General features: G+C 36.9%; 1 protein-coding gene across 6 annotated transcripts in view; it reads left to right on the forward strand.

The window, feature by feature from the left end:
* LOC135699602 (hippocampus abundant transcript 1 protein) overlaps positions 1-22,263 on the forward strand; it is an 86,945-nt gene that overhangs the window by 25,489 nt on the left and 39,193 nt on the right. For 3 of the 6 annotated variants that reach the window (XM_065219904.1, XM_065219901.1, XM_065219903.1), the window contains exon 1: positions 6,908-7,815. The exons of 1 other annotated variant lie outside the window; for it this stretch is intronic. The gene's annotated coding sequence lies outside the window, so the exon portion shown is untranslated. Of the gene's footprint in view, positions 1-6,906; positions 7,984-22,263 lie in introns of those variants that run through there. 2 more of the 6 variants (XM_065219905.1, XM_065219902.1) reach the window with 2 other exon arrangements.

Raw genomic sequence — 22,263 nt, forward strand, 5'->3', positions numbered from 1 at the left:
AAAACAAATATTTGTAAAAACCGGAACTGAATTATTCTTTTCCGGGGTTTTAATTTTTCGTTGTTCAAAATTCTCATGATATGAATTCCAGAATTAACTTGGAATTCTGCTCTGAATTATCTTGAAATGGTTCTGGAATAAACCAGAAAACACTCCGCGTAATAATTCCCTTGAGCCTATCCGGAGACTTTGATTCCTTTGAATATCTTTTCAAACATTTCTTTTAATTCTATTCAAAACAGCAGAAATCTTTTTCTAAAAACCCCTTGGAGTATTTAAAAAAAAAATCTTTCTAATTATCAGCAAATTTTTTGCAATGAATTTTATTTGAGTTATGTGATGAATCTTTCGTACTAGGGTTGAAATTATTGCCAGAACATTCTAAGAACTCTGTTTCTTGTTGAATTCTGATCACAATTCTCTTGGAATTCTTCTTAAAATTCATCTGTCATTTTCCTCACGATGCCCATACAAATCTCATCAGAATCACGTAGGAATTTTTTGCAAAGTTTTGTTTTTCACAACTCCTTTTTAAATCTACTAAAATTACCTAACAGTTTAATTTAGAACTTGCGTTCTTCTGCAAAGAAATGCTTCCAAATTCATCTATCAATTTCTAAAGATTTCATGTCAGAATAATTCTAGAAATCTGCTCTTCTCCTTCGAAAACTGTGTGGGAATCCTTCTCAATATTTGTTTGTAATCAACACTTTGAATTCATTTAAATTTTATTAAAAATTCCAGGGTTTGTCCGCTAGATTCTACAGATTGTTATGTAATTTGCTATGTAAATGCTTCCAAGTCTCAAAGCGTGACAATTATGACTCCACGACTCATAAGTAAGATGGTTTTTTTTCAAAGCTGTGATCTTGAAAAAAATTCAAAATTTCACATTTTGATTATTGTTTCTCCAAATCTTGCATCACGAAGCATGTTATTAATCATATATTTTGAAGAAAAGTTCTAGTTTCAGACTCTACACAAATTTCAAACCTCCAGAATCTTGGGAATCTTCTTAAATCACATTTTTTTTATCCTTTCAGTAGATTTCGTTTTTTTTGTTGCATACTAACAACCGAGAATTTTTAAGATTTGAACCGGGAAAAAACCACTGGCCACCCTGTCATTAAAAATGCTGTCATTAAGGCATTTTTAAAGTATTTTTTGTTCAAAATTACGCTGAATCAAGCTAAGAGAAAATCCCGGTCTATCCGCTCCTGGCAGTTTTCGATCAAATTCCTAGGCAGGAATTTTATACTTCGGTTGACCGGAAGAGTACCCCGGAAGAATGTAAAATCCAAAAGGAGTCGAAATTCTCCAAACAGTTCTACTACTAAGTTCCTTGTCTGGCAAGCAATCTGCAGTTGTGGGCTGAAAAGCGAAACTTTCGTTACTTTCGTTACTTCGAGTGCCTACACACTAAGATTTTTTTACAGGAGTCAGTATTTTTTTACTGGGTTTTTGAATTACTGAAAAAGTCGGTAAAAATTCAAATGACCGTTATCCGTAAGGAATCAATGAAATCGACCAATTTTATTTTCTATCATTAAATGGGGTTAACAGAACTAAGTATGTACAAGTTCAGAACAAATTTTCTCATTAATAAATTTTCCACAGATTTTTAAACTTTTACCGAACAGTTCCGCAATTCAAAAACTCGGTAAAACCGTACTGACTCGATTAGTGTGTACGGACTGCATTTTCTGGAGCAGCATGAGCTGGATTTCATATTCTGCAATTCCACCAAATAGTGGTACAGTGAAAATGGCGTCACAGTGGTTCCCAAGGGGATGAATTCGGCCAATACTCGGGAACTAAGGTCAATTGGTCAATTGTGAAGCACATACTGAAGATAAAGGGTGGAACTGCAATAGACCTGAAGGATTTAAAGCGGAAATGGAATTTGGCAGCCAAACAAGTGCAAAATATGAGGGCCGTGTACGAAGAAAAGTTCGAGCAATGGCCTATGGTAAGAAAAAAAACAATGGTCTTACAATAAGCATACCTACTAATGCTAAGCTGTTACATTGAACTATAAAAAATAAAACTCATTTTTAAACCTCAACAAGATTTTCGGGTCCGGATTTTTTCGTGTCCATCCTCCATTATAGACGCCCACATTCATGACGATTATATATCAAGCCGTTGGTCCTAAGTAACATTGATAGAATTTCTTCGTCGACTTTCTCTTTGCATCCCAACGGCCATGTATAGACATCCAAGCTATTTTAAGCTCATTGTTTGATAAAAACCAAAATTAATCAACTTGCCAACATAGTTTATCACATTTATTTTGGTGGCACTCTTTAAGAGAAAACTCTACGGTTATCTCGCGCGGCGTTCACAATTTGCGCGATTTTCGTATCTTACGTAATTGAAATGTTCAACTCTAAACGGTTTTACTAACTCGGGGTCGTTCCTTAAGCTGTTTTGGTGCAGGTTAAACCTTTGGCGGCTGTCGGAATCAACGCGCCTACGTCTACGGAGCTTACGCAGAAGTGATACGCAATTTGGTAGAGCTTGTCAAAGGCTTTTGAGCTTATGTAGTATAGCTACGGTCGCGAAATCTTGAAATGATTGATACGTTCTTTAAATTAACTAATTTGGTACAAAGCTCACTAGTAAATAAGTAGAATATCTAGGGAGCAGGCATGGAAAATCATTTGCATTCATTTCGTGCATTCATTTACATTCATTTGCCCCTAACTTTTGACTGAAGCTTTTGTAGGCTGTGTTATTAGCTACAACTTTTGTTAATAACTCAAATCCGTATCTCCTATGTATAACGAACCAGAGCGAACAGAAGCCACTACTGTTTTTCAGTGAATGTATTTTACATCCACTGAAAAACAGTAACAAGTTCTACTCGCTCTAATTCGTGATGCATAAAAGATACAGATTTGAGTTATGGGCAAAAGTTGTAGCTAATAACAAAACCTACTAAAGCTCTATACATCATTTTGCGGAATGCTGTTGATGAAAAAAGTTAGAGGCAAATGAATTTAAATGATTGCATGAAATGAATGTAAATGATTTTCCATGCCTGCTAGGGAGGAAACCAAAATCAGGGTGGCAAGTGAACCAAGGAAACCAGGAAAATGTTGGGAATTTTGTTTTACCAGGAAAAACCGGGAAACGACCGGGAATTTTAAAGCAAAACCAGGAAAATAATAATTGATGACGTTACTATTTATGTGTGATGCGTGCAAAATAATATATCTGTATATTTATTGAATACACTTTGATAATCGAGCAGAAAAGCTTCAGTGCTTTCGTCGCTGCTGTCATGACAACGCAACTTTGCTTTATGTTCTCAGGCTGTGTTCCAATTGATGAATTTTCACTTAAATTTGACACTTCAAAAATAAATTAAGATGTTCGAAAATCCCTCTTTTGTTGACCATCCTATTTTCGAGAAGGTGTTTGCCAAAATTGATTCCTGGTCTGTCAGGAATAAGTCTGGTACAATAGCAGGTTTATTTTAAAATTTTCCATCTGCCAAAATTAAGTGAAAATTCACCAAATGGAACACAGACTCAGTACAAACACGATGAAAGCTGATCTATACGGTCTCTAACCTCACAATTTGGTCTTGTTGTATCCCTTTCATTTAACACCAGAGTAAAAGTGATGGCAACAGATAACTACTAATGTGAACCGAAACAAACCACCCAAAATTGTCAAATTTGACATCTACGTGCACTGATCTATCACAAATCTTGATTTCGGTGCTGGATACGTGATTGACAAAAAAGTGCGAGTTTTCATAAGATTTCGTTGTTGAATGAAAACTGTTACCCTTTTTTTACCACTCCGAACACGATGCCTCCGGTTAAATGTGTAGCGGAAAATTGGCAATGTTTGAAAAATGATTGCTCTACAATTTATTGATAGATTTTAAATCTATTGATACCAAATAAATTTTAAAAGTATCTAGTTTCAGATGGTGCCAATAAATTTGAAATTTGTCAATAAATGGCTGAGCTATGATTTTTCAAACATTGAAAGTTTGTCGTTACACATTTTACCGAGGCTTCGGGTTCGGAGTGTTAATGACATATATAGTAAATGCCAATATCGCCAATAAGGACAAATGTACCCATTTAGTTAAACCAGGATTAAGGCTTGAGCGGAGGTCAAGAAATTGACCTTAAGCCGCTTGATTACAGTAGACGTTAGCTAAGTGGAAAACCTTGGACTGAAACAAATACTCAGTTAATGGATATTTATCTGTCAAAATTTAATTTCAATTTGTTGACATGAGCCGGATGGGCACTGATACATTTTAAATATTTTTTTATTATCAGGTTTGACACATGATATGCATTTTAGTTAGCGATTGTCCTTTGGTTGGTGAAAAGTCAACACAACTCAGCGAACGTTGAATATTCGTAATTGAATAATTATTTACTTCTGTTTTTTCAAACCAGTTTAGTGTATTTCGCTAAATACATATATAATATACTTAAGACATTTCTCTCTTATAGAAGAATTAAAGGAAATCTGCAAAACTGATAGATTTAAAGCTTTGTTCAAAAACCAGGAATTTTTATAAAAGAAACCAGGAAAACCAGGATTTTTCTCGTTTCGGTTGTCTCGCACGGCTTTCGGAATTCGCGCGGTTTTCGTAACAAACATAATTTAGATATTTCGTTCGAAACGGATTAACTTATTCAATCGGTTTACTACGCGGATGTATCTACGCGCACACGTCACAGCATTTTTTCCACAAATATCTTGAAACAATACACACGGAATCCAGTGTTCAAGCTGCCAACATAGGCTAGTCCTTCTGCTGTATTGTCAAAGATAGAAGCATAATTTATTCAAATGGGTCAAGTCTTGAAAACTAAGCTGTCACGCAGCTCCAGCTTGATACCAAATAAAAAAAGAAAATTATACTCTTCTTAGTAGATAGCTAGATAACGAACTTCGGCGATAATAGTATAAGGAACCTGTTATTATACACTACAGAGATTTCAATAATGTCGTCGTTTGGCCTTCAAATTCTTTACTTAACAAAATCGTATGTTAATAGCATTATTTAATTTATTGCATCTTTGCCATTTCAAATATCAATCATGATACATTTTTTTTGTGGAATTTGATTTAGAGACTTGGTCTTTGAAATGTACACAATTACAATTTACTGATCCTTTAATCTACATTTTTTTTTTAAATTCCACTTCTCACCTCCTTGTGCATTTAGAAGTTTTTTGTTATTCATTCACAAAACTTTCAATGAATCAACAAAACATAAACCCCAAAAAATCTGGACACTGACTTGCACGATTCATTGCGATAGGGCACGTGCAGTCGTCCACCATCACACCGAATCGACCATCCAACTGTTCATACTGTACCTTGTGTTGGTTGGTGCTCCTATCCCATCGATGTCGCTGTGTGGGTACGTCCAAGATCGGTCCAGTGTAAGGTTATTCGTATTGCACAGTTTTTGGGCAAAAGCAACGCGGGGAGAAGGAAGGCAGAAAAACTATATTGGATTACATTGGAAAAGAGACCTTTTAAAGGGGACATGGTACAAAACTGTTAAAACTGTCGCTTGACTGGATTGTGCCTTGTGAGTAACCTTCAGCTGGACCGATCTTGGGTACGTCCATTTGCCGCCGAGAGAGCAAACGAGACAGCTTCTGTTCAATATGGAACGTGGGGAACATTTCATATTAATGCATGCCGTCACTACACTGCCGTCGCCGTGGTTCACTGGCTGGCTAAATTGAATCAGATGTTGCCGTCTGCTGGGTCAGTTCAGGCTGATGGGGATGGGGGAGAGCTCCACAGACTGTCGTGTCGCGGGAGCGAAAGCGTGTCGTTCTCGCGAGGATGGGATGCGACTCAGTGTAGTCTGAGTTGATAAGAGAGAATTTAATGTTACGAGAGTGAGAGTTTCGAAACAGGCAGTGTCGTTTGCTTGGTTGGGTGGTACTGAACTCTAAAAATGCTATTCAAATAAGGCTATTTGTATTTAGTTTATCTTTCGGAATGTATCTCTGACGTTGTTATCTGAAAGTACAATAGATCGTAAAAGTAACTCTAGTGGTGATAATCACTTAGTTAAATACACGTTCTGGTCGAAACTCACCACGTGACATAAAGAGAATTGATCGCATGATCATGATTACATATTACAATCATCGTTGGGAGAAATTAAAAAAGCACACATTTGCCTCCTCCGACCGGCTCACACGATAAGAAAAAAATATCTAACTTCGTCTCATCGACTTAATTTGTTCTATATTTTCAATAACTGAGAAGCACAACACACAGGGGAGGTAAAATATAGGAATTCAATATTGATTATAATCATGTTAAACAGTTCCAACGCCGATTTGAGAGAAATTTGGCTCCTTTTTTTTCTTACCGTGTAGTAACAGAGGGATGATAATTTTCGAAGATTCTCACTGACAATGGCTGCAATTACGGTGTTGTTAGCAGTGATGCGCTAGACAAATGTACGTAATCTGAAATGTTCACAACATCCATAAGAGATTGTTTGATGTTTTCTTCAATAAAACTTCTAAATTAAAGCAATATTAGGCTTGCAACGGGATTGGAAAAACCTGTACATTGTGAGATGAAACCCCACTCATATCTATTCAAACATACTAACGCCCAAACCATTTTCTTACAAAAGTTTGATTTTAATGTAATGTCCCGATTTTAATGTAATGTCCCGATTTTATAACCGCATTCATCTTTAGACATCCTAAATGCTTGGATGCTTATCGACTCGGATTAAATATTCGAATCAAATGGCACCACTGCCACCCACAGTATCCAACTGTGTATGCTTGAAAATTGCTCACGTTTCTCATTCATATCTCCAACCGGTCAACAGCGTTGAGAACAGACTGACGCTCTGCTACTCGCGTGGACCAAGTGAGAATGAGAATCTGATATCGAAGCCAGACCGTGGGTTGGCGTTGGTTTCTAGCCATGGTTTTCGGTTTGTTGATTTTTTGCTGTACGTCCATAGTGAGCAGTTTTCGGAGGACTTTGTGGGCAAGAGAGTCGTCAGTGCTGCTTTCTCTTTTCTCTTCGGTTTGGAGTATTTTCGGGGATGATATTGGATGTGGTCGTGTCGAGCAGGATCGTCGCAGTCCGTTGTCGCCATCCGTCGGGGCTAAATGTGCATTTGTACAGTGTAGATGTTTGGTTTTAGAGCTTTAGTGTCCTGCCATACTGCTAATAATAACACTAATAAGAGGAAGATAGGAGCAAAATCTATAGAGGAGCCACTCTAGCGGAAAACATAGTTACCAAGAACAAAAGGAGCGCTGTACATACTCGTACTGAAGAATTCCGTCGTTTTGTGCTATATTTTTTATAACAGAAAGCTGAAAAAATATCTGTAGAAATATATTGTTATGCGATTAGATTCTGTGCAATCGAAAAAAAAATAGTCCTGAAAGGGCTGGTGCAAAACGCAATTATCGATCTCGTTCTCGTGTCTGACAATACATTTTATTATCTCTGCCAGATTTCTTTTGAAAAAAAGTGTTATTGTGATTAATTTTATATGCAAACGAAAGTTAGAAGAAGTTGTTGAAAAAAAATAGTTTGTTTTGGGAAATCGATAACCCTAACGGATAGGAACGTCGCAAAGAAAATACATCTAGTGATGTAGATTGAGATACCGTTTGAAATAGAATTCTCAAAAATGTGCAAGTGAATATTTTAGAAACACAAAATTTCAAGCGGAAGCCAGCTGTAACCATGTGAAGCATTCCCTGCTGTTAGAACAATTCAACAATCATCAACGCATCCTCTGCCGAAATCCCGGAAGAAATCATGGTTGGTAATCACCTTTACATAACGAGTGTCTCTGCCGTGTTGGTGTGAACCGGAACGGCGAAACAGAAGAAAATTCAAGTTGAAGGACGCTCCCTTATAACCCACGTCGGATTCAGAAGTGATTGATCGAGAAAAGGATTCGAAGGACCTCGAAGAGAAAAGAAAATAGTAGGAAATACGGCCTATGACAGTGGATGGAAACTAGATACATTTGGACGCTTTGCAGTGTATGAGAATGTGTAGTTTTTGCTCTCGATCGAGAGGAAAAACGCACATTTCCAAGAGTATTATCTAGGATTGGAGAGCAAAGGATTTTCCCCACAGAACATTGCGAGCGTGGAAGGCGTCATTTCCATCATCAAGCTGCTGAACCCTCGTCTATACAAAGTGTTTAATTATGTAACATCAGTTTGTGGTTTCGCCTAGTGGCAAAACAACTTTTAATGCCAGCATTGAGTGAGATAGCCCAGCTGGATGGTGCTCGGTTCTCGTTTTCCACCGGGATCCGATTCGGTGGGCATGAATGAGCTGGGTTTTTCATTCATATTTGCATATACTCTCGTTGGGTTCTAAATTATGTAACATCGATTGTTCTCCTGGGGATGCTGTGTAATCTTCTTCGGAGTAGATATGACCTGTCCGTTTGGGCTATGCAGTACGAAGGCGAGATTTATCCCCTTTTCCTAACGAGGCAAGAATTTCCCGTGTTGAATCGGTGCCAACGAGAGGTGTTCAAGATAATAACTACTGCTGTGATCGTGTCGTGTGTCGTTGTGAAGTACGCCATCGTGTATAATGCACATGTTTTATTGTCTCTATTGGAATAATTTAGCCATAACCTGGGCTGCACCTGGGTTTGACATTGCAGAACATTTTCTGGCGTTGAACATTAGTACTAGGGAGTGGATCACTGCGGTATGAAGGCCACATTGTATGTATGTGTGTTTGTTTCGTTGTTTTGGGAGCAAGGTTGACATGGATTTCGGGTTTTTATTTTGGCAGCAGATGCGTTTAGAAGGATTTGGGATTTCTTGATAAATTGTCGATGGTTTAGCAGGTTGAGTCGTTAAGTGGTTGGGAAAGCACAGCTTGAAGTCTAATTTATCGCATGCAGTTTTCTACATTCTCTTAAGCGAGATGTGAAATTTCAACCATGTTATTTATCTTTTATGGTTACTTAAACCATTTACGGGATGCTTTCGGGTAGTACATAGCAGTTAATTGGTACTGCGCATATCTAACCGCATTATAGGAATCACTCACAATCATGATGAGATTTGTGCAAGTTGATTCCAAGCTTAATAAGCTAGACGTTTTAAGTGTTAGATTTCCGTTGTCTTTGCAGAAAACTCTTTTTACTTCTAGATCTAATCAAGCCAAAGAAGTCACTGGCCTGGATTCATGCAGAATTCAAGTTGTAAACCTTCCATATCGCGCATGTTTTTATTTAACATTAACATTAACATTAACATTTTTGTTTAAAATTTTATAATTTTAAATTTTACAAAATCTGTTATTTTTGAAATTTTTTAAAAATTACAACCAATATTTGTTGAATTTTATAAAATTTCAGGGCTGTCTCAGCTGGCGTGGATTTTGCGAAAACTTATCAATAAATTAGAAACCTCTTTGATTACTGTAATTTTTAACTAAAAGAAAATTAGCAGTTAATGTTAACAAGGGTTGTCTAAAATGATTTTGATAGGCTTATATCAACTTTTTAAAAAAACATCAATACATCTTGCTCACTAAATTCAAGAGATTGTTGTGATTGTGATTTTGAAGTAAGTTCTATCAATAATTTCACTGAATTTAAAAAGAATTAGTTATCCACACACGTATAGATTGGAGTAGCAAAAGTTCTCAAGACGAGTCCTACTCTAGAAAAACAGAAGAGTCCTGGATTATTTATTATCATGTTCCAGATACTTTTTCATAGGTTGGAACATTCGGAAACTCCCAATAATTTGGAAAATCCAAGGCTACCGGAACTTCACAAAACCTAGAATCTCGAGGAACTTCAAGATATTCGCGTGATACCGTGTAAAATCTCCAGAGATCCTTGAACCTTTAATACGTAATATGTCATTCGACAGGGAAAAGATCCAGCAATTTGTTGGTATATAGTACAAATAGTGGATATGAACAATTAAGAAATTTTTCGAAAATTGTATCGCAAATCGAACAAAGAAAAAACTCTCCATCATGTCGGAAAAAAAAAACATCAAGCTCGCTCGTATCCATGGAGAAAGTGCCTCAGTGTAGTGCAGATCCAGAAGAATACGAACCTATGCGCAAGCCAGCAGTCAGCGCCAAAATATTGCAAATATGCTCAGCTATACGCTCACGTGCTGCTGGTGCGCAGCCAGGGCGAGCACCTCTTAGTGGAATATTATGCCGAAGGACCTCCAGCTTATGGAAAACGCTCAATTCATAAGCCTTCCGCAAAAGTGTAATGGAACCAAACCTCCCTTATCAGGGCCATCACAAATTTGCGAAAGAGTTCAGAATGTTGAACGTCATTCCAAAAACACCACACCATCAATGCAGCCAATGCAGAATAAACTCAGAATGATAACAGGGGAAAAGCAGAGAGCAGCGTTCTTAAAAACACAGCTGCCAAATTGCTTCCATTAACGGCGCCGGTGGTGTAGTGGTAAGCGTGATTACCTCTTACCCCAGCAGGCCTGGGTTCAATCCCAGTCGGCGCCGCCGGGATGTTCTGAGGCATAACATCTCTGATCACGCCTTCCTTCGGATGGGAAGTAAAGCCGTTGGTCCCCGGTTCATGAGTTGATGGGTCGATAGGTAGGGTCCAGGTGTGGGAGCTGCCTTCCTGGCACGTCGGTAGCATTGGTGCTCAGCACCAAAAAAAAAAAAAAAATTGCTTCCACTGATAGTTGGTATGGTTTTGATTCAATAATAACATTACATTTTGAGTATTGACACTATTTTTGACTATGTGGTGCCTGCTTAAGAAAAAGCCTGAATCGAGAATGTATGCACGATGCTGTGGGCAAATTTTTTAGAAATTTGATTTGAATTTTTTAATTCTTCTATAAATTGTATTGAGTAAAGGTTGATAATTTTTCTCTCAGAATGGAGAAGAGGTTGAAGAATAACCAAGTTTAATTGCACACAAAGCATTACAGGTATACCTCGATATAACGTAACTGTCACTTCTGACTTTCATCGTCAATATCTCCCTAATATCAATTGAATCATACAAATTAATATTACCACAGGGCTGGTAGTGAGTCACTTTTTTCAAGCCAGTCACTAGTCTCTTTTTTTAAGGTCAAGTCACTAAAGTCACTTTTTCTTGTAATCAGTCACTATTTTCAACTATTTTAGCGCGAATTTATTTCAATATCGATCATTATTTGCTTTGTGACGTTTAATCGTCTTTCTCTACTCATTTTTCTAAATAAAATTTCCTGAGTTTTCCAGGTTTTCCCAGAACTTTAACGGATAAATTCAAGGCTTATAATAAAAAAGCTTTTTATAAAATGCGTTCAAAATATGCTTTTTCTGGAAGATCAACAGTAATTAACCCAAGCGTTTTTAAAACATGGCAATCAGTTTTAAAGAAACAAGTTTGCCTGAATTAAGGAAAACATTAAATGATTTATTTCAAGTTCGTAATTAACTTTATGAAATATTAGAGATCTTCATTGCAGTCTCATTAACTTCACAACAATTGTAGGAACTTTGAAGAAGTTCTGAGGAATGAAAGGAAATTCTGAGAATTTCAGTAAAGCTCCATAAACAAACTGCGGGAACATAAGGGAAGTTAACACACTGAAATTATGGGGTACTTACTGGAAGCTTTAAGATCCCCAAAGTTCCTAGAATTTCAGAGCACATCACAGATGTTAAGCAAACTTGAGAAATATTGAAACCTTGAGGGGTATTGCGCAAATTAAAAAAAATCTAAGCACCTCAGAAAAGCTAGATCTAGAGATCTTTGGGGAATTTCAGATCTTTTTAGAGCAGTTTAAATATCTATAATCGTAAATTTAGAACCCTTAAAATGTTCCGAAAATTTTAGGGAAGCACAGAGACCATCAGATAATTTATGAAAACTTCATAAATATTCCAGGAACTTCAGAGAAGTCCAAAGAATTTCAGGGAAATTTATCTTCAATAGAATTGAGAGCTTTAGGGAAGCTTCGAGAACATCAAGACAGATCAGAGAATCAAGGGCAGTTCAAATAATTCAAAGAAAATTGTAGAAACCTTAAAGAAGTTCCGGAAACTTCAACAACAACTCCGATAGAACTTCTGGAACGTGATAAAAATTATATGAACATCCGGAAAAGGTGAGAGTATTTTAAGGGTGTTATATCATGGAAATATCAAGAACTACGAAAGCTTAGCTAAGTTGATTAGAGAATATCAACAAAGTTCCATTCATTTAAAAAAAAAATGCGAGAACTTTTAGCAAACAGCGATAAATATCTTCAAGAAATTCCAGAGAACATAGAATTTAGATAGTTTCATGATATTCAGCGAAGTTTCGAGTACTTCGAGGACGATCAAATAGCTTCAGAATAATCCCATTAACTTAAGCAAATTTGCAGCGACTTTCAAGGAATTTCGTGGAATGATGGGGTATTCCAAGAATTCTATGATTGATCAGGGTCAGGGAATTTTCAATATATAATATATATATCTGAAAATTTGCAGGACAAACAAATTTAGAGAACTTCAGGTAAGAATAGTTCTGGGAAAATAAGTGAGCGTTTTTAATGGCTAGAATACTTAAGGAAAATTGTCCAAACTTCAAGGCAAATCAATTAATTTCAGTAAAGTTGCGGTTTGTTAAAAAATACTGATAAATTCAGGGCAACCTAGAGAACTTTAAAGAAATTCGTTTAGGCAGTTTTAATAACACCCGTCTAGACTATTGAAGAAGTTTTAAATTAGTGTCGATAATTTAATGGAAGTTTCATGAACTTCAGAAAAATCATGAGAATTTAAGTGAAAACCATAAAACTATACTAATTATTTCATTCTAATTCCATGAAAATTGCGGGAGCACAAAAGTTCCAGAAATTTAGAAAAACTTCGAAAACTTCACTGAAGAACAGTGGCATTCAAAAACATTTCGAGAACTTCATAGGAAAAATTTGGGAAGTTCTCAGAATAGTCCATTTCATATTCAACGGAAATTTCGATGAAGCTATCCTCCGAATTCAATTTTCTTTTAGTTTTTATCGGAATTACCCTGAAATTCTCCACAATGAGACACCCTTTGGAAAGCTAATCAGAATATTCATTGAATTCATTTCAGATTTCCTTTTGAAACTCACTCCTTCCCTTGGAATTCTACTCACCATTGAAAGTCTCCTAAGAATTCATTGGCATTTCTACTCACAATTTCCTTAGATTTCTTCTCATAATTTGTTTGGAAAACTCTCCTGAATTTATTTTCCAAATTCCTTTGAAGATGTCCTGGAGTTATTCTCAGATTTAATTGTAATCCTTCTTTTAGTATTTTCAAAAAAATTCCAAGGAATAATGCTCCGAATTTGTTTTCTCCCACACACTTTATGAAATTATTCTCAGAATGCCCTTGGAATTTTCCTTTAAAGTTCACAGGAGTTGTGCTCCTCAGAAATTCCTAAGAGTTTTCAATAAAATTTATTTTTAATTCAATTCAGGGTCACTTTTTTAGTCACTATTTTTACAACTATCAGTCACTATTTAGTCACTTATTTCTTCAACATGGTCACTAAAATCGCTATTTTTGACAGCAGTGATGGCTACCAGCCCTGTACCAATAGATGGGTGATTATTAGACTGATGCAAAATTTGAAATTTTCGCCCCACAGTGCTCAAACGGTTCCAAATTGGGCCCTCATTAGCCTCCCAAAACTTGAACTCATTTAGTGAAAAACTGACTTGGCACAAACCATTTGGAAATTACTATGGGAAAACAAAACTCTTTGTTCATTGTCTTCTAGCCTTTTTACATATTGTAGTTTTAACAAATTCTATTGCTATTCTTATGGGATTTTTTATCAGCTACAACTTTGCATAAAATCGTTTTTCAGCCAAACGTCAAATTAAATAGTTATTAGTTGTTTAAGAAATTGATAATCTTATGGCAAGATTAAGCAACTGTATTGTGGGCAACACTGTATTCTGCAGTGTGACATAGTAGCCATGATTTTTGTCCTCTATTCTACGCGCCATAAACACCAATGTTGCCTGCTGAACAGTTGATTGAGCATAATCATAAGACAGCGGTGACTTGAATCATTAATAACTTTTGTTCCTTATATTTGATCGAAAAGTGGTCTTTAACAAAGTTGTAGCTGAGAAAATTTTCAACAAGTTCAGCTATCGTTTTCTAAAGTAGAGTGTACTGGTGAATTTTGAGATAGATATGAACCGAAATTATGGTTTCTCCATAGTAATTTCCATAAAAACTTCAAATGGTTTGTGCCAAGTCAGTTTCTCACTAAATGAGTTCAAATTTCGGGAGGCTAATCAGGGCCCAATTTGGAACCGTTTGAGCACTGTGGAGCGAAATTTTCAAATTTTGCATCAGTCTAGTGATTATCTCATCTGTCCGATGGTGTGATTACTTTGTTTGCGAGAAATCGGCGATGGAGTTCGTTATAACTGTACTATGTTCTAAAACATTTATATTTCACAATTAATTTATGGTTATAACCTATCGGTTATTTCGTATTTTTAGTCTGTTGATAATAGGATGAGCATAAAAAACAAAAATCCCTTTCAAGGATTTCAATATAGAGCACATGACACTGCAATACGTATCTGGTAGCTCTTGTATACATTTAGATTAACATGTGAAGCCCCTCCTTTTAAGCATACTCAACACCCACATTTTATCTACTGAAGCATTTAGTGTGTTAGGTATGCTAGCCCTTCTTTCGGATGTGAATCTAAATGCATAAATAAGGTCGCAGCTCTAGCATTTGGGAAAGCAGTTCCCCAACTCTCGGTAGCTCGTGTATCAGACTTGGAATTTACCAGAAATATTCGTGCAGAATGTAAGAGGTACTGTTCGTACTACTCGTACCAGCCCATTCTGTCGATACTGGAAATCTAAAACTGTGGTACGTTTTATAACATACACAACAAAATAACGAATTAAGATTTCCATTAACCTTCTTGCATATAACCGCTTATTATTCCTTCCAGAGCTAAATCTGCGAAGGCATCCATCTTGATTTAAGTCAAAAATCCCGATAGTGACATGTTTCACGGCATACATCTTGCCCACGGCCAAGCATTTCGAGAACAACATTCATCTCAGTAGACAATTCGTCAATCAGATGGAATTGGTTTTGCAAAACCACCCAAACCATCGGCTCTTTTCAGGGCCACCAAAAATTTCTACAAAAGAGTTAATTTTTGAAATTTACTATATTATAAAACATTATTCCAAACGACGACCCACTGAATCGGACACCACCCTTTAACATTTTTTTTTATTTGAAGCATTCCAGATAGTCCAGAAATACTCTGAGATTTTAAAGTTTTATAGCCCTGAAGGCTCGTTTGTAGAATTTTCGTAGTATGTAATGACCCGGGATCTCCTAGAAACCCTGGAGTTTCAAAAATTTCAAATGAACCGGGATTATCTTCAGTTCTCAAAGCTACTGGATTTTTATGAGGAACCCGGACAAGCTGGTTCTTCGGATGATCTAGAACCTCTCCAAGGTTTAATCGAACACATTTAAAGTTGTGATGTAGAAGTTCAACTGTGTTAACATTTTTGCAACATTTTACGCGTCGAAGGATCGTAATATGTACTTATTAAACATAACAGATTTTCAGAGTATTTACAACGATTTTACAGTACCAATAAATAATTTTATTTCTAGTAAGATGTTATATTGAAGTCTCGATGTCTTCGCTGTTGAATAGGGTAAACGCTCCTATAGTTGCGGTACGTTAGAAGCGTTAGGTTCCTATAGTTGTGTATTGAGTCTCCATGCACAACTATAGGAACCTAACGCTTCTAACGTACCGCAACTATAGGAGCGTTTCCCCTAGGTAATTTTAATTGTTTCTTTCCTTAACCTTCTAAGTTTGCTTACTTTTTTGATTCCTGATATCAGGATTAGTATTGCTGCATTTATGCACAAATGAGCTTACTTAAATTGAAACCTGAAATAATCAGTCTGTAGCAGGAGTTATAATAGTTTTTATTCTTAAACTGAGCTTTCCTTATGTAATATAACTGTTAATTTTTATGGGAAGCTGAGTTATAAAATAAACAAAAATAAATAAATATTTTTTCTTTGATGTGGATTTGGTAAGCCTAATGCACAATAATCGATGAATATCCAATACATGAGCTCTTGAAATCGTTGATATGCCCCATGATGAAACGGAACGTGAAAATATGGTTCACACAAGGTCTTACATTTACGAAATATCCATATAATTGGTGCCATGTTGCCGAAAACGGAAAAGCACTATACATCAATTAATATACTAAAAAAAAATCTCGTGCCAAATAAAACCACAAAACTTCTCATTTTCAGCACCTGATTCTACCGGAAACGCTAACTATCGTGCTGTATATCTCAGGAAAAATTTAAACACGAAGCTTTTCATCGTCTGCTTCTGAAACCGAAATCTGGCTACGATCTGTTTATTTGGTTACCGGCTATCAATCCGGATTCCGGAAGCATTTCAACTTCCTCCGCTCCCAACGCAGTTGCTACCGCGGTCCAGTTGCGTTTCCTCTCGATTGCTGTTATTACTTGCATGCATTCTCTACTCCCTTCGTGACTGGATTTCATTAGGTGAACTCCACAATAACAACAGCAGAGCCAAAGTGGGCGAAAGCTCGCTGAAAATTAGCCTTTTCCCATCAGCTGTGCTGCTGGTTGCTGCTATGCTAGCCTCCAAAAGTGCCACCTTGTCCGCATATTATTATCGTTGTGATGGTCCTTTTGATGGCGAAATGGACTCACACTTTTGCCGCAGTATGACGAATGGTGAAGTGGCGGGACTCGGTGCAGCTGTTATTTGTTCTGGGTCGTAAAGTATCGAGACCCGCGGCTGTCGGTGATCGATTGGAAAACAGAAACTAGGACTATGTTATTACCTGACTAGGGCGAATGAAAATGAAAATTACACTTGCGTGTCTGGGATCATTTCGACCCGGGTGCTTTGTTCCGGAGTGTTGAAAGCAAAAGTTGACTGGCATTAGAAAGCATTTTTCCAGGAATTCTTCATTCGCTCGTTGAAGCTCACAATGTATGCCGTTTCTCATTTTTGTTTTAATTTTCCGAGCCCATGTGCTTACTAGGTATGATCTGAAAAATGTCGCAATGAAAAGCTGGATCATTTTTAAGTAGCTGTCCAATAAGTAAGACTGTTTGCCATTTGCCTCAATCTGTGCTAGTCAATTGTATGCGGTGGTATTCTGAATAGGGTGGAGTATAAGTTGTTTCTCGCATAATACAGGAGATTGGGACTGAGAAAAGAAGTATAGCTCATGTTTAGTTCCGCTTCTTTGCATGAAAAGAATCACACGGTGATGCTATGGGGTAATATTGATAAACGTTGAGAAAAATCAACAAACGCTAGAAAATATAAGCTTTTTGTGCTCGTTGTCAAACGAGTGACACGGCTAGACGATGGATAGCTGAGGTTAAGCATGGTTTTATGGGGACGCATGGTGCACCATCGGCTGTCATAGAACTGAATATGTTTCAAAATAAAAGTAATTGAAAAGAGTCATTCTCTGATTTCTCTTTCAATTTATTATTTTGATGTTTTGCTATGATAAGTTTTTTTTTATGATTTTCAAACACAAAAAGATTGTTATTCTCTTATTTTCCCCCTCTGAATCTAATAGCGAATTCGTTTATTATCGGGGTTGGAACCAGTTCCAACCCAGTGCGAAACCGAACTTTTTGTCAGTGCGAACCTCAACCTGAGCTGGGTTTTAAAAACAAACGAGCCAACTGACGTTTGTCAGAAAATAAGCAGACCCAATCTTGATACCCGATCCAGGTTGGAACTGAATAATAAACGAATTCGCTATAAGACTTGTTTGGCTTTACTTTATAATACGGCATGAGACTTTGAGGTAGGTTAGGAGTCTGTAGGACTTTAACATCAGTACAGTGGATTTTGAGGACAGCAAGGCCTATTCTGATAAACTTGCGATGTCTAAAGAACTTGATGTAAAGAAACTTTATATCGGTGAGAGCTAAATTATGAATAATACTTACTAACTTTTAATGATTTATTCCTTTATTAAAAAAAAAAGTTCTCGTTAATGGCCTCAAGTACAGGTACAACAAGAGGCACTAACATGACGAACAAAAAGTTCTGCTTCTAGTGTCTGCCTTATCTCTTCCGAGCGAGCCCCAGAGTCAGCAAAATTGTATGCTTTATATGATGACTAACATTTCCCATACACCCGTTTTTACACGTACTTCTATCCACCGTCGGTCATCGGCCACGGCAAAAAAAAACTTACATACCAGCACGGGGTTCTGCGCATGACCGTAAAATTTACCAACCCATACGGCACTAACAAGTAAAAGTAACAACCAAGCAGTTGTTGTTGTTATTGATGTTGGAAGACATATTCCAGCTGTCAAAAAATGCCTCTCTCTCTAGTCGTCTGGCGTCGGTCGCTTGGTACAAGTGCGCTCGGACACCAGTGCACGTGCACCGAACGCAGGGCAACTGACTACGTTCACCTTCTTACTACATCGAAAAGCTATAATCCTACTTCACTAGAAAACAGAATTGTGGAATATATGGCGTCAAAAACAATGCGCACTCCAGACTGTGTAGCTCTGCGAGCAAAAGGTTATGGAATTATGCCAGAAATTGCTACACTGCTAACTGTCAGAACTAAATAGGAAACGAATATTTTTTCTCGAAATGACCTTTCCCGTAGGCCTACCTCAGTGCGGCGTGGATCGCTGGCTGTTAATTAGAGCAATATGTGTATGATCTCATTTTTGGCAACGATGATGGTCAACGACCGAGTTTGTGCCGGAGGTAGTTTGCTATTTCCAGGCCAGCGTAATAAAAAGTCAATTCACTTGTGCTATTTTATCCCAAGCGATCTTTCCATCGACTTTGATACCGATTCACTCCGAGTCGTTGTCAATGTGTCCTAAAACTTTGCTTCTCTTTGACATCAAATATGTATGACGTTGTTGGACCAGCAATGTGATAATTGCTCCTAATGAATATTACTTATTTATATTCAAGTGCCGAAACGACAAACCGGAGGATATGAACTACCATTAATCCCACACAGCAGTCGATCGATAACTCCATCGTTTTCGGCTGACACTACCTACACATAGATATCTCAAATGACCTATGACCTCCGCGGAAAAATACCGCAGTCAACCAAAGTCGGTCGGTAAATAAATTGATTTATGACAGAGAAAAACAGAGCTTTCTGCAGCTTAACACCATTTTTTCTTCAGCCCACGGGTTCCTCAATCGAAAAGTTCTGCCAGTGGTAAAACCACTGCATTGTAATTTCTCGTACACCGCTGGCACTGGCACTGGCTGATTTGGGTGCACTAACTGTCGTGTGTCGTTAGCACCGGGGAATATCGACGTTTCGTTTATCGCAACCAAACATTCGCAACAAAATCACGCGAGAAAGGCCTGAGGTTTCCCGAAAATCCAGTCACTTTTGTGCTGCAGTAAGGCAGTGAAGGAAAAACCTTTTTTGAATTTCCACACGTCAAGTCAATCGATTATTTGCCGTTGTACAAGTTCCTCATGTCGTCTCTGATTTCCTTACTTCCATTCCAGTACGTGCAGCGATGGCAATCAACTGGATAAACGGAGCACGTTCTTCACATTGTGGTCGCCGTCGTCGTCGTCGTCGTCGTCGTCTCAGTCTTGACTGACCTTCTCTCGAGAGTCAAGATATTTTGCATCATGCCATCCAGCTTCATCGTTATGAATGGAAAGTGGATTTGTTTTTCCGAATGTTCTCAATCGAGGCATAAATTTTCATTTATAGACTTCTGAAATATGGAAAGCAGTTAGAGCATTGCCTTCAGTCTTAGATTGCTGGCATGGTCTTGGTATTGTTAGTAATGGAAGGAGAGAATGCATGGTGAATTGATTGAAGGAATGGTTATTGTGTCATAGCATTAAATGAAACAATAATAACCGAAAGAGACTTTCGGATTGACCTTGAATGTTATTCATTTGCGGGAACCTGAAAAGATTGTGGGACTTCTTTTTATTCGAGTGAATATTTGAGATACATTTGATGTTTTCGAATTCGAACTGCTAAATGGAAATCATTGTTATAAAACTTATGACGTGGCAACTTTTGAAGTATATCGTTTTTCTATCAAAATCGAAATATTTCAAAATGTCAAAATCTGATGTCTATCATTTTTTACTTGAAACGTCAATCATTGCAATAAAAGTGTTAGGTATTTTGAATATGTAATGATTTGCTTAACATGTTGTATAAAACTATCAGTAAACAACAATAACTATCATGGAATCATGTTGTCCAGATAATCGTTAATTCGATCATGCTATTATAATACATTCAGCCAGGACAGGAAACACCTATGTGTCTTAAGTAGTCTTAGATTAGGAGACACCAGAACCTTCACAATGCTTTAGTATGCCTCAAGCGGTTAATTATTGGTTGTTAATAGGACTTTACGGAATTACGGGCTGCTATGTTGAGCAATTTATCGTCATCAAATTAGGAAGTACATTTTGGTAATAATGACGTAAACAAATTTGGATAGTTAGTTAAACATGTTATGGTATGAACATTTGCTACGGTTTATTTTTTGTTAAATATTCTTGAACGCAGTTAAAAGTAAGAGATGAGGAAGAAATATAATCGGTGTCCATCCAACCGGGAAATCCGGGAAAAACCGAGAATTCGAATTTACCGGGAAAAACCGGGAAAAATGCGGGAAAACCCAAAATGCACCGGGAAATATCATATATACTCATCCCAAGTAACAATTTTGATTTTATATTAGTCTTGTAGGCCATAATTTGGTCTTGAAGAATCCTTTAAACCTTTAAACTTGTAATGTTACTTTGTCAACTTTATAGCACATACATCATTATACTCTCTTGCTTACAACTTTCATATTATTCTTTTCTCTCACTTGAAATCTGTTCGCGCCCGGATCAAGCGGTGATTTTGTCGTTGTTCCTACTACGATAGCTAAATTTATAGAATTTCATATGGTGTCATTTGAATTCAGATGGTGTCATTGCTTCAATTCTTTTGCTACAGTTTTCCGAGTGAAGTAGTTTTAGTATAAAGGCTGAGCGAGACATATCCTGTTACGAAGCTACTTCAAGATAGAGAAGCTGATTCATGCCGTCTCAAACTCCTTGCAAACTCCGATCATCCTTGGCATGCAAATGTTCGACACCGGACATTGAGATAAATTAATCATTAATTTCTGCACTTTGTGCTAACCAGATACCAAGATTAGGACATCTTTGAATACCGAGTTTAGTCTGTAAAACATGAAGATCTGAATCCATACCTCTCACTCCAAAATCATGAATTCAAATCTCTCCCGGATAAAGCAAGAATGATCCGAGAGTGTGAAAATTACTATATATAAAAAAAAAACACTTTCCTTGAAATTTTGCTAAACATTCTCAAATTATCCTCTTGGAATCCTGTAAAGATTCTTTTAAGATTATTTCAAATATCATCATTGGAATTTCCTTGCATTCCTCTTCTCAATTCCAATCCCCAATTGAGAATAACATATTTTGACCTTACTACATTTTCTTGGGGTTTCTCGATATCTCTTCGTCATCTTGAAAGTTTTCCAAGTCTTATATGTTGAAAAATGGTCTAGAAAACTTTGCAAGCGCTAGAGATGTTTTCAAAGACCTGAATTTCGATAAATATTTGAAGGACGGAAGCTTTAGTATCGGCAGTTCTTTCGAAGCCCATCAAATTGTTTTTTTCTACAAGTCTGGAATCAAGAAATTTCCAATCCCAGATTTTAGATAAATTCTATGTTTAAAATCATGAAATATTTTCTATATTTTAGAAACTTTACTTTTTTCTCGGACTGTGAACTTACATTCTAACAAATCGTAAATTATTCTACGCTTTCTTAATTTGTTTGAATTAAAGATCGTGAATTACTAACAGGGTGTCCATCCAACCGGAAAATCCGGGAAAAACCGGGAATTTGGAGTTGCCGGGAAAAAACCGAGAAAAATCCGGGAAAACCCAAATCTCACCGGGAAAGATCATATAAGTATCAAGTTTGATTTTATCATAGTCTTGTAGGCCATAATTTGGTCTTGAACAATCATTCAAACCTTTATAAAACTTGCAGTGTAACTTGGAATCAATCAATTTTATATCAAATACATACACTATGTTAAAGTATCAAAAATCCCCAAAATTACAAAAACTCTATTCTTTTCTTTCACTCGCAA

This window comes from Ochlerotatus camptorhynchus, unplaced genomic scaffold (assembly GCF_037179485.1).
Source record: "Ochlerotatus camptorhynchus isolate MF236.1 unplaced genomic scaffold, CSIRO-AGI_Acam_v1.1 ptg000112l, whole genome shotgun sequence".
Classification (NCBI taxonomy): Eukaryota; Metazoa; Arthropoda; class Insecta; order Diptera; family Culicidae; genus Ochlerotatus; species Ochlerotatus camptorhynchus.